This window comes from Copadichromis virginalis, linkage group LG3, assembly GCF_057382275.1.
Source record: "Copadichromis virginalis isolate Kocher_CV1m ecotype Utaka linkage group LG3, C_Virginalis_male_GT1.1, whole genome shotgun sequence".
Lineage (NCBI taxonomy): Eukaryota > Metazoa > Chordata > Actinopteri > Cichliformes > Cichlidae > Copadichromis > Copadichromis virginalis.
In genome coordinates, this window is record NC_140620.1 from 58,505,688 (window position 1) to 58,518,101 (window position 12,414).

Sequence of the window (12,414 nt, forward strand, 5' to 3'; positions counted from 1 at the left end):
AGCAGCTGCCCATTAATAAGGGCACATTAATCACATTGCTTTTGGCTCTTTTCCAATGTCTTGTGCTGCTAGCTGATGCCACCTACACCACACCAGGGCCTGAGTGACCGGCTGGGGCCACTTACACCACATCAGGGGCTGTGGCTCTGGCTGAGGCCAGTTACACCACACCAGGGCCTGTGGGTTCTGGCTGTGGCGACTTACACCAAACCAGGGCCTGTGGCTGCTGGCTGAGGCCACTTACACCACACCAGGGCCTGTGGCTCTTGCTCAGGCCACTCACATCACACCAGGCCCTGCGCTTCTGGCCGAGGCCATGTACAACACACCAGGCCCTGTGCTGGTTCCTGAGGCCATCTTCAACAATCCAGGGCCTGTGCTGTTGGATAAATGCTAAACTGAGCCTTTGGGTTAGGGTATTATGCAAACATGAAGGTAGGGTTATAGGATTGTCTTCGTAACTTCAGGTACTTGCCACCTAATCACCTGAATCCATAAATTGAGACATTGTGCTGGGGCCAGCAGCTTACGGCCATACCACCCTGAGCACGCCCGACCTCGTCTGATCTCGGAAGCTGAGCAGGGCTGGGCTTGGTTAGTACTTGGATGGGAGAATGCCTGGGAATACCTAGTGCTGTAAGCCTTTCATTTTCATGTCATTGAACCGCTTTTGATCCAGAGAAGGGGTGTATTAAAAGACCAAAAGCAGCTGCCCATTAATGAGGGCACATTAACGACATTACTTTTGGCTGTTTTCCAATGTCTTGTGCTGCTAGCTGATGCCACCTACACCACACCAGGGCCTGAGTGACCGGCTGGGGCCACTTACACCACATCAGGGCCTGTGGCTGCTGACTGAGGCCACTTACACCACACCAGGGCCTTAGTTGCTATTGAGGCCAATTACACCACACCATGGTCTGTGGCTCTTGCTCAGGCCACTTACACCACACCAGGGCCTGTGGCACTGGCTGAGGCCACTTACACCACACCAGGGCCTGTGGCTGCTGGCTGAGGCCACTTACACCACACAAGGGCTTGTGGCTGCTGGCTGAGGCCACCTACACCACACCAGGGCCTGTGGCTGCTGGCTGAGGCCACTTACACCACACAAGGGCTTGTGGCTGCTGGCTGAGGCCACCTACACCACACCAGGGCCTGTGGCTGCTGGCTGAGGCCACCTACACCACACCAGGGCATTAGTTGCTATTGAGGCCAATTACACCACACCAGGGTCTGTGGCTCTTGCTCAGGCCACTTACACCACACCAGGGCCTGTGGCTCTTGCTCAGGCCACTTACACCACACCAGGGCCTGTGGCTTCTGGCTGAGGCGACTTACACCACACCAGGGCCCTTTTGCTGCTGGCTGAGGCCACTTACACCACACCAGTGCCTGTGGCTTCTGGCTGAGGCGACTTACACCACACCAGGGCCTGTGGCTGCTGGCTGATGCCACCTACACCACACCAGGGCCTGAGTGACCGGCTGGGGCCACTTACACCACATCAGGGCCTGTGGCTCTGGCTGAGGCCACTTACACCACACCAGGGCCTGTGGCTGCTGGCTGAGGCCAGTTACACCACACCAGAGCCTGTGGCTGCTGGCTGAAGCCACTTACACCACACCAGGGCCTTAGTTGCTATTGAGGCCACTTACACCACACCAGGGCCTGTGGCTGCTGGCTGAGGCCACCTACACCACACCAGGGCCTGTGGCTGCTGGCTGAGGCCACTTACACCACACCAGGGCCTGTGGCTGCTGGCTGAAGCCACTTACACCACACCAGGGCCTTAGTTGCTATTGATGCCACTTACACCACACCAGGGCCTGTGGCTGCTGGCTGAGGCCACCTACACCACACCAGGGCCCTTTTGCTGCTGGCTGAGGCCACTTACACCACACCAGTGCATGTGGCTCCTGGCTGAGGCCACTTACACCACACCAGGGCCTGTGGCTGCTGAATGAGGCCACTTACACCACACCAGGGCCTGTGGCTCTTGCTCAGGCCACTCACATCACACCAGGCCCTGCGCTTCTGGCCGAGGCCATCTTCACCAAACCAGGCCCTGTGGTTCTTGCTCAGGCCACTTACACCACACCAGGGCCTTATTTGCTATTGAGGCCACTTACACCACACCAGGGCCTGTGGCTCTGGCTTAGGCCACTTACACCACACCAGGGCCTGTGGCACTGGCTGAGGCCACTTAGACCACACCAGGGCCTGTGGCTGCTGGCTGAGGCCACTCACACCACACCAGGGCCTGTGGCTGCTAGCTGAGGCCACTTACACCAAACCAGGGCCTGTGGCTGCCTGCTGAGGCCATCTTCACCACACCAGGGCCTGTGGCTGCTGGCTGAGGCCACTTACACCACACCAGGGCATTAGTTGCTATTGAGGCCAATTACACCACACCAGGGTATGTGGCTCTTGCTCAGGCCACTTACACCACACCAGGGCCTGTGGCTGCTGGCTGAGGCCACCTACACCACACCAGGGCCTGTGGCTGCTGGCTGAGGCGACTTATACCACACCAGGGCCCTTTTGCTGCTGGCTGAGGCCACTTACACCACACCAGTGCCTGTGGCTTCTGTCTGAGGCGACTTACACCACACCAGGGCCTGTGGCTGCTGGCTGAGGCCAATTATACCACACCAGGGTCTGTGGCTCTTGCTCAGGCCACTTACACCACACCAGGGCCTGTGGCACTGGCTGAGGCCACTTACACCACACCAGGGCCTGTGGCTGCTGGCTGAGGCCACTTACACCACAACAGGGCCTGTGGCTGCTGGCTGAGGCCACTTACACCACACCAGGGCCTGTGGCTGCTGGCTGAGGCCACCTACACCACACCAGGGCCTGTGGCTGCTGGCTGAGGCGACTTACACCACACCAGGGCCCTTTTGCTGCTGGCTGAGGCCACTTACACCACACCAGTGCCTGTGGCTTCTGGCTGAGGCGACTTACACCACACCAGGGCCTGTGGCTGCTGGCTGATGCCACCTACACCACACCAGGGCCTGAGTGACCGGCTGGGGCCACTTACACCACATCAGGGCCTGTGGCTGCTGGCTGAGGCCAGTTACACCACACCAGAGCCTGTGGCTGCTGGCTGAAGCCACTTACACCACACCAGGGCCTGTGGCTGCTGGCTGAGGCCACTTACACCACACCAGGGCCTGTGGCTGCTGGCTGAAGCCACTTACACCACACCAGGGCCTTAGTTGCTATTGAGGCCACTTACACCACACCAGGGCCTGTGGCTGCTGGCTGAGGCCACCTACACCACACCAGGGCCCTTTTGCTGCTGGCTGAGGCCACTTACACCACACCAGTGCCTGTGGCTTCTGGCTGAGGCCACTTACACCACACCAGGGCCTGTGGCTGCTGGCTGAGGCCACTTACACCACACCAGGGCCTGTGGCTCTTGCTCAGGCCACTCACATCACACCAGGCCCTGCGCTTCTGGCCGAGGCCATCTTCACCAAACCAGGCCCTGTGGTTCTTGCTCAGGCCACTTACACCACACCAGGGCCTTATTTGCTATTGAGGCCACTTACACCACACCAGGGCCTGTGGCACTTGCTCAGGCCACTTACACCACACCAGGGCCTGTGGCACTTGCTCAGGCCACTTACACCACACCAGGGCCTTAGTTGCTATTGAGGCCAATTACACCACACCAGGGTCTTTGGCTCTTGCTCAGGCCACTTACACCACACCAGGGCCTGTGGCACTGGCTGAGGCCACTTACACCACACCAGGGCCTGTGGCTGCTGGCTGAGGCCACTTACACCACACCAGGGCCTTATTTGCTATTGAGGCCACTTACACCACACCAGGGCCTGTGGCTGCTGGCTGAGGCCACCTACACCACACCAGGGCCTTAGTTGCTATTGAGGCCAATTACACTACACCAGGCCTGTGGCACTTGCTCAGGCCACTTACACCACACCAGGGCCTGTGGCTGCTGGCTGAGGCCACTTACACCACACCAGTGCCTGTGGCTTCTGGCTGAGGCGACTTACACCACACCAGGCCTGTGGCACTTGCTCAGGCCACTTACACCACACCAGGGCCTGTGGCTGCTGGCTCAGGCCACTTACACCACACCAGGGCCTGTGGCTCTTGCTCAGGCCACTTACACCACACCAGGGCCTGTGGCTGCTGGCTCAGGCCACTTACACCACACCAGGGCCTGTGGCTGCTGGCTGAGGCCACTTACACCACACCAAGGCCTGTGGCTCTTGCTCAGGCCACTCACATCACACCAGGCCCTGCGCTTCTGGCCGAGGCCATCTTCACCAAACCAGGCCCTGTGCTCCTTGCTGTGGCCATGTACAACACACCAGGCCCTGTGCTGGTTCCTGAGGCCATCTTCAACAATCCAGGGCCTGTGCTGTTGGATAAATGCCAAACTGAGCCTTTGGGTTAGGGTATTATGCAAACATGCAGGTATGGTTATAGCATTGTCTTCGTAACTTCAGGTACTTGCCACCTAATCACTTGAATCCACAAATTGAGACATTGTGCTGGACCCAGCAGCTTACGGCCATACCACCCTGAGCACGCCCGACCTCGTCTGATCTCGGAAGCTAAGCAGGGCTGGGCTTGGTTAGTACTTGGACAGGAGACTGCCTGGGAATACCTGGTGCTGTAAGCCTTTGATTTTCATGTCATTGAACCGCTTTTGATCCAGAGAAGGGGTGTATTAAAAGACCAAAAGCAGCTGCCCATTAATGAGGGCACATTAACGACACTGCTTTTGGCTGTTTTCCAATGTCTTGTGCTGCTAGCTGATGCAACCTACACCACACCAGGGCCTGTGGCTGCTGGCTGAGGCCACTTACACCACACCAGGGCCTGTGGCTGCTGGCTGAGGCCACCTACACCACACCAGGGCCTTAGTTGCTATTGAGGCCAATTACACCACACCAGGGTCTGTGGCTCTTGCTCAGGCCACTTACACCACACCAGGGCCTGTGGCACTGGCTGAGGCCACTTACACCACACCAGGGCCTGTGGCTGCTGGCTGAGGCCACCTACACCACACCAGGGCCTTAGTTGCTATTGAGGCCAATTACACCACACAAGGGCCTGTGGCTGCTGGCTGAGGCCACCTACACCACACCAGGGCCTGTGGCTGCTGGCTGAGGCCACTTACAACACACCAGGGCCTGTGGCTCTTGCTCAGGCCACTCATATCACACCAGGCCCTGTGCTTCTGGCCGAGGCCATCTTCACCAAACCAGGCCCTGTGCTGCTTGCTGTGGCCATGTACAACACACCAGGCCCTGTGCTGGTTCCTGACGCCATCTTCAACAATCCAGGGCCTGGTGCTGTAAGCCTTTCATTTTCATGTCATTGAACCGCTTTTGATCCAGAGAAGGGGTGTATTAAAAGACCAGAAGCAGCTCCCCATTAATGAGGGCACATTAACGACATTGCTTTTGGCTGTTTTCCATTGTCTTGTGCTGCTAGCTGATGCCACCTACACCACACCAGGGCCTGAGTGACCGGCTGGGGCCACTTACACCACATCAGGGCCTGTTGCTCTGGCTGAGGCCACTTACACCACACCAGGGCCTGTGGCTGCTGGCTGAGGCCACCTACACCACACCAGGGCCTTAGTTGCTATTGAGGCCAATTACACCACACCAGGGTATGTGGCTCTTGCTCAGGCCACTTACACCACACCAGGGCCTTAGTTGCTATTGAGGCCAATTACACCACACCAGGGCCTGTGGCACTGGCTGAGGCCACTTACACCACACCAGGGCCTGTGGCTCTTGCTCAGGCCACTCACATCACACCAGGCCCTGCGCTTCTGGCCGAGGCCATCTTCACCAAACCAGGCCCTGTGGTTCTTGCTCAGGCCACTTACACCACACCAGGGCCTTATTTGCTATTGAGGCCACTTACACCACACCAGGGCCTGTGGCACTTGCTCAGGCCACTTACACCACACCAGGGCCTGTGGCTGCTGGCTGAAGCCACTTACACCACACCAGGGCCTTAGTTGCTATTGAGGCCACTTACACCACACCAGGGCCTGTGGCTGCTGGCTGAGGCCACCTACACCACACCAGGGCCTGTGGCTGCTGGCTGAGGCCACTTACACCACACCAGGGCCTGTGGCTGCTGGCTGAAGCCACTTACACCACACCAGGGCCTTAGTTGCTATTGAGGCCACTTACACCACACCAGGGCCTGTGGCTGCTGGCTGAGGCCACCTACACCACACCAGGGCCCTTTTGCTGCTGGCTGAGGCCACTTACACCACACCAGTGCCTGTGGCTTCTGGCTGAGGCCAATTACACCACACCAGGGCCTGTGGCTGCTGGCTGAGGCGACTTACACCACACCAGGGCCTGTGGCTCTTGCTCAGGCCACTCACATCACACCAGGCCCTGCGCTTCTGGCCGAGGCCATCTTCACCAAACCAGGCCCTGTGGTTCTTGCTCAGGCCACTTACACCACACCAGGGCCTTATTTGCTATTGAGGCCACTTACACCACACCAGGGTCTGTGGCTCTTGCTCAGGCCACTTACACCACACCAGGGCCTGTGGCTCTTGCTCAGGCCACTTACACCACACCAGGGCCTGTGGCTGCTGGCTGAGGCCACCTACACCACACCAGGGCATTAGTTGCTATTGAGGCCAATTACACCACACCAGGGTCTGTGGCTCTTGCTCAGGCCACTTACACCACACCAGGGCCTGTGGCTCTTGCTCAGGCCACTTACACCACACCAGGGCCTGTGGCACTGGCTGAGGCCACTTACACCACACCAGGGCCTGTGGCTGCTGGCTGAGGCCACTTACACCACACCAGGGCCTGAGTGACCGGCTGTGGCCACTTACACCACACCAGGGCCTGTGGCTGCTGGCTGAGGCCAGTTACACCACAACAGAGCCTGTGGCTGCTGGCTGAAGCCACTTACACCACACCAGGGCCTTAGTTGCTATTGAGGCCACTTACACCACACCAGGGCCTGTGGCTGCTGGCTGAGGCCACCTACACCACACCAGGGCCTGTGGCTGCTGGCTGAGGCCACTTACACCACACCAGGGCCTGTGGCTGCTGGCTGAAGCCACTTACACCACACCAGGGCCTTAGTTGCTATTGAGGCCACTTACACCACACCAGGGCCTGTGGCTGCTGGCTGAGGCCACCTACACCACACCAGGGCCCTTTTGCTGCTGGCTGAGGCCACTTACACCACACCAGTGCCTGTGGCTTCTGGCTGAGGCCAATTACACCACACCAGGGCCTGTGGCTGCTGGCTGAGGCCACTTACACCACACCAGGGCCTGTGGCTCTTGCTCAGGCCACTCACATCACACCAGGCCCTGCGCTTCTGGCCGAGGCCATCTTCACCAAACCAGGCCCTGTGGTTCTTGCTCAGGCCACTTACACCACACCAGGGCCTTATTTGCTATTGAGGCCACTTACACCACACCAGGGCCTGTGGCTCTTGCTTAGGCCACTTACACCACACCAGGGCCTGTGGCACTTGCTCAGGCCACTTACACCACACCAGGGCCTGTGGCTGCTGGCTGAGGCCACCTACACCACACCAGGGCCTGTGGCTCTTGCTCAGGCCACTTACACCACACCAGGGCCTGTGGCACTGGCTGAGGCCACTTAGACCACACCAGGGCCTGTGGCTGCTGGCTGAGGCCACTCACACCACACCAGGGCCTGTGGCTGCTAGCTGAGGCCACTTACACCAAACCAGGGCCTGTGGCTGCTTGCTGAGGCCATCTTCACCAAACCAGGCCCTGTGCTGCTTGCTGTGGCCATGTAAAACACACCAGGTCCTGTGCTGGTTCTTGAGGCCATCTTCAACAATCCAGGGCCTGTGCTGTTGGATAAATGCCAAACTGAGCCTTTTGGTTAGGGTATTATGCAAACATGCAGGTATGGTTATAGGATTGTCTTCGTAACTTCAGGTACTTGCCACCTAATCACTTGAATCCATAAATTGAGACATTGTGCTGGGGCCAGCAGCTTACGGCCATACCACCCTGAGCACGCCCGACCTCGTCTGATCTCGGAAGCTAAGCAGGGCTGGGCTTGTTTAGTACTTGAATGGGAGACTTCCTGGGAATACCTGGTGCTGTAAGCCTTTCATGTCATTGAACCGCTTTTGATCCAGAGAAGGGGTGTATTAAAAGACCAGAAGCAGCTCCCCATTAATGAGGGCACATTAACGACATTGCTTTTGGCTGTTTTCCAATGTCTTGTGCTGCTAGCTGATGCCACCTACACCACACCAGGGCCTGAGTGACCGGCTTGGGCCACTTACACCACATCAGGGCCTGTTGCTCTGGCTGAGGCCACTTACACCACACCAGGGCCTGTGGCTGCTGGCTGAGGCCACCTACACCACACCAGGGCCTTAGTTGCTATTGAGGCCAATTACACCACACCAGGGTATGTGGCTCTTGCTCAGGCCACTTACACCACACCAGGGCCTTAGTTGCTATTGAGGCCAATTACACCACACCAGGGCCTGTGGCACTGGCTGAGGCCACTTACACCACACCAGGGCCTGTGGCTGCTGGCTGAGGCCACCTACACCACACCAGGGCCTGTGGCTGCTGGCTGAGGCCACTTACAACACACCAGGGCCTGTGGCTCTTGCTCAGGCCACTCACATCACACCAGGCCCTGCGCTTCTGGCCGAGGCCATCTTCACCAAACCAGGCCCTGTGCTGCTAGCTGAGGCGACTTACACCACATCAGGGCCTGTGGCTCTGGCTGAGGCCACTTACACCACACCAGGGCCTGTGGCTGCTGGCTGAGGCCAGTTACACCACACCAGGGCCTGTGGCTGCTGGCTGAGGCCACATACACCACACCAGGGCCTTAGTTGCTATTGAGGCCAATTACACCACACCAGGGTCTGTGGCTCTTGCTCAGGCCACTCACATCACACCAGGCCCTGCGCTTCTGGCCACTTACACCACACCAGGGCCTGTGGCTGCTGGCTGAGGCCACTTACACCATACCAGGGCCTGTGGCTGTTGGCTGAGGCCACTTACACCACACCAGGGCCTTAGTTGCTATTGAGGCCACTTACACCACACCAGGGCCTGTGGCTCTGGCTGAGGCCACTTACACCACACCAGGGCCTTATTTGCTATTCAGGCCAGTTACACCACACCAGGGCCTGTGGCTCTGGCTCAGGCCACTTAAACCACACCAGGGCCTGTGGCTGCTGGCTGATTCCACTTACACCACACCAGGGCCTTATTTGCTATTCAGGCCAATTACACCACACCAGGGTCTGTGGCTCTTGCTCAGGCCACTTACACCACACCAGGGCCTGTGGCTCTTGCTCAGGCCACTTACACCACACCAGGGCCTGTGGCACTGGCTGAGGCCACTTACACCACACCATGGCCTGTGGCTGCTGGCTGAGGCCACTTACACCACACCAGGGCCTGTGGCTGCTGGCTGAGGCCACTTACACCACACCAGGGCCTGTGGCTGGTGGCTGAGGCCACCTACACCACACCAGGGCCTGTGGCTTCTGTCTGAGGCGACTTACACCACACCAGGGCCTGTGGCTGCTGGCTGAGGCCAATTACACCACACCAGGGTCTGTGGCTCTTGCTCAGGCCACTTACACCACACCAGGGCCTGTGGCACTGGCTGAGGCCACTTACACCACACCAGGGCCTGTGGCTGCTGGCTGAGGCCACTTACACCACACCAGGGCCTGTGGCTGCTGGCTGAGGCCACTTACACCACACCAGGGCCTGTGGCTGCTGGCTGAGGCCACCTACACCACACCAGGGCCTGTGGCTGCTGGCTGAGGCCACTTACACCACACCAGTGCCTGTGGCTTCTGGCTGAGGCGACTTACACCACACCAGTGCCTGTGGCTGCTGGCTGAGGCCACTTACACCACACCAAGGCCTGTGGCTCTTGCTCAGGCCACTCACATCACACCAGGCCCTGCGCTTCTGGCCGAGGCCATCTTCACCAAACCAGGCCCTGTGCTCCTTGCTGTGGCCATGTACAACACACCAGGCCCTGTGCTGGTTCCTGAGGCCATCTTCAACAATCCAGGGCCTGTGCTGTTGGATAAATGCCAAACTGAGCCTTTGGGTTAGGGTATTATGCAAACATGCAGGTATGGTTATAGGATTGTCTTCGTAACTTCAGGTACTTGCCACCTAATCACTTGAATCCATAAATTGAGACATTGTGCTGGGGCCAGCAGCTTACGGCCATACCACCCTGAGCACCCCCGACCTCGACTGATCTCGGAAGCTAAGCAGGGCTGGGCTTGGTTAGTACTTGGATGGGAGACTGCCTGGGAATACCTGGTGCTGTAAGCCTTTCATTTTCATGTCATTGAACCGCTTTTGATCCAGAGAAGGGGTGTATTAAAAGAGCAAAAGCAGCTGCCCATTAATGAGGGCACATTAACGACATTGCTTTTGGCTGTTTTCCAATGTCTTGTGCTGCTAGCTGATGCCACCTACACCACACCACGGCCTTATTTGCTGGCTGAGGCCACATACACCAAACCAGGGCCTTAGTTGCTATTGAGGCCAATTACACCACACCAGGGCCTGTGGCTCTTGCTCAGGCCACTTACACCACACCAGGGCCTGTGGCTCTTGCTCAGGCCACTCACACCACACCAGGGCCTGTGGCTCTTGCTCAGGCCACTCATATCACGCCAGGCCCTGCGCTTCTGGCCGAGGCCATCTTCACCAAACCAGGCCCTGTGCTGCTTGCTGTGGCCATGTACAACACACCAGGTCCTGTGCTGGTTCCAGAGGCCATCTTCAACAATCCAGGGCCTGTGCTGTTGGATAAATGCCAAACTGAGCCTTTGGGTTAGGGTATTATGCAAACATGCAGGTATGGTTATAGGATTGTCTTCGTAACTTCAGGTACTTGCCACCTAATCACTTGAATCCATAAATTGAGACATTGTGCTGGGGCCATCAGCTTACGGCCATACCACCCTGAGCACGCCTGACCTCGTCTGATCTCGGAAGCTAAGCAGGGCTGGGCTTGGTTAGTACTTGGATGGGAGACTGCCTGGGAATACCTGGTGCTGTAAGCCTTTCATTTTCATGTCATTGAACCGCTTTTGATCCAGAGAAGGGGTGTATTAAAAGACCAAAAGCATCTGCCCATTAATGAGGGCACATTAACGACATTGCTTTTGGCTCTTTTCCAATGTCTTGTGCTGCTAGCTGATGCAACCTACACCACACCAGGGCCCTTTTGCTGCTGGCTGAGGCCACTTACACCACACCAGTGCCTGTGGCTTCTGGCTGAGGCGACTTACACCACACCAGGGACTGTGGCTGCTGGCTGAGGCCACTTACACCACACCAGGGCCTGTGGCTCTTGCTCAGGCCACTCACATCACACCAGGCCCTGCGCTTCTGGCCGAGGCCATCTTCACCAAACCAGGCCCTGTGGCTCTTGCTCAGGCCACTTACACCACACCAGGGCCTGTGGCTCTGGCTTAGGCCACTTACACCACACCAGGGCCTGTGGCACTTGCTCAGGCCACTTACACCACACCAGGGCCTGTGGCTGCTGGCTGAGGCCACTTACACCACACCAGGGCCTGTGGCTCTTACTCAGGCCACTTACACCACACCAGGGCCTGCGGCACTGGCTGAGGCCACTTAGACTACACCAGTGCCTGTGGCTGCTGGCTGAGGCCACTTACACCACACCAGGGCCTGTGGCTGCTGGCTGAGGCCACTTACACCAAACCAGGGCCTGTGGCTGCTTGCTGAGGCCATCTTCACCAAACCAGGCCCTGTGCTGCTTGCTGTGGCCATGTAAAACACACCAGGTCCTGTGCTGGTTCTTGAGGCCATCTTCAACAATCCAGGGCCTGTGCTGTTGGATAAATGCCAAACTGAGCCTTTGGGTTAGGGTATTATGCAAACATGCAGGTATGGTTATAGGATTGTCTTCGTAACTTCAGGTACTTGACACCTAATCACTTGAATCCATAAATTGAGACATTGTGCTGGGGCTAGCAGCTTACGGCCATACCACCCTGAGCACGCCCGACCTCGTCTGATCTCGGAAGCTAAGCAGGGCTGGGCTTGGTTAGTACTTGGATGGGAGACTGCCTAGGAATACCTGGTGCTGTAAGCCTTTCATTTTCATGTCATTGAACCGCTTTTGATCCAGAGAAGGGGTGTATTAAAAGACCAAAAGCAGCTGCCCATTAATGAGGGCACATTAACGACATTGCTTTTGGCTGTTTTCCAATGTCTTGTGCTGCTAGCTGATGCCACTTACACCACACCAGGGCCTGTGGCTGCTGGCTGAGGCCACTTACACCACACCAGGGCCTGTGGCTGCTGGCTGAGGCCACCTACACCACACCAGGGCCTTAGTTGCTATTGAG

The 12,414-nt window shown here is 57.9% G+C and overlaps 3 non-coding genes and 3 pseudogenes across 3 annotated transcripts; all 6 read left to right on the forward strand.

Annotated features, from left to right (window-relative positions):
* The first annotated feature begins 524 nt into the window (after positions 1 to 524).
* LOC146715882 (5S ribosomal RNA) lies at positions 525 to 643 on the forward strand (annotated as a pseudogene).
* Positions 644 to 4,544: 3,901 nt separating this feature from the next.
* LOC146715883 (5S ribosomal RNA) lies at positions 4,545 to 4,663 on the forward strand. Its single transcript, XR_014919867.1, has one exon. It is a non-coding gene; the product is annotated as a 5S ribosomal RNA (ribosomal RNA).
* Positions 4,664 to 8,014: 3,351 nt separating this feature from the next.
* On the forward strand, positions 8,015 to 8,133 carry LOC146715884 (5S ribosomal RNA; annotated as a pseudogene).
* Positions 8,134 to 10,238: 2,105 nt separating this feature from the next.
* Positions 10,239 to 10,357, forward strand: LOC146715885 (5S ribosomal RNA; annotated as a pseudogene).
* A 621-nt stretch (positions 10,358 to 10,978) lies between these two features.
* LOC146715886 (5S ribosomal RNA) lies at positions 10,979 to 11,097 on the forward strand. The gene has a single exon (XR_014919907.1). It is a non-coding gene; the product is annotated as a 5S ribosomal RNA (ribosomal RNA).
* Positions 11,098 to 12,039: 942 nt separating this feature from the next.
* LOC146715887 (5S ribosomal RNA) lies at positions 12,040 to 12,158 on the forward strand. Its single transcript, XR_014919384.1, has one exon. It is a non-coding gene; the product is annotated as a 5S ribosomal RNA (ribosomal RNA).
* The last annotated feature ends 256 nt before the right edge of the window (positions 12,159 to 12,414 follow it).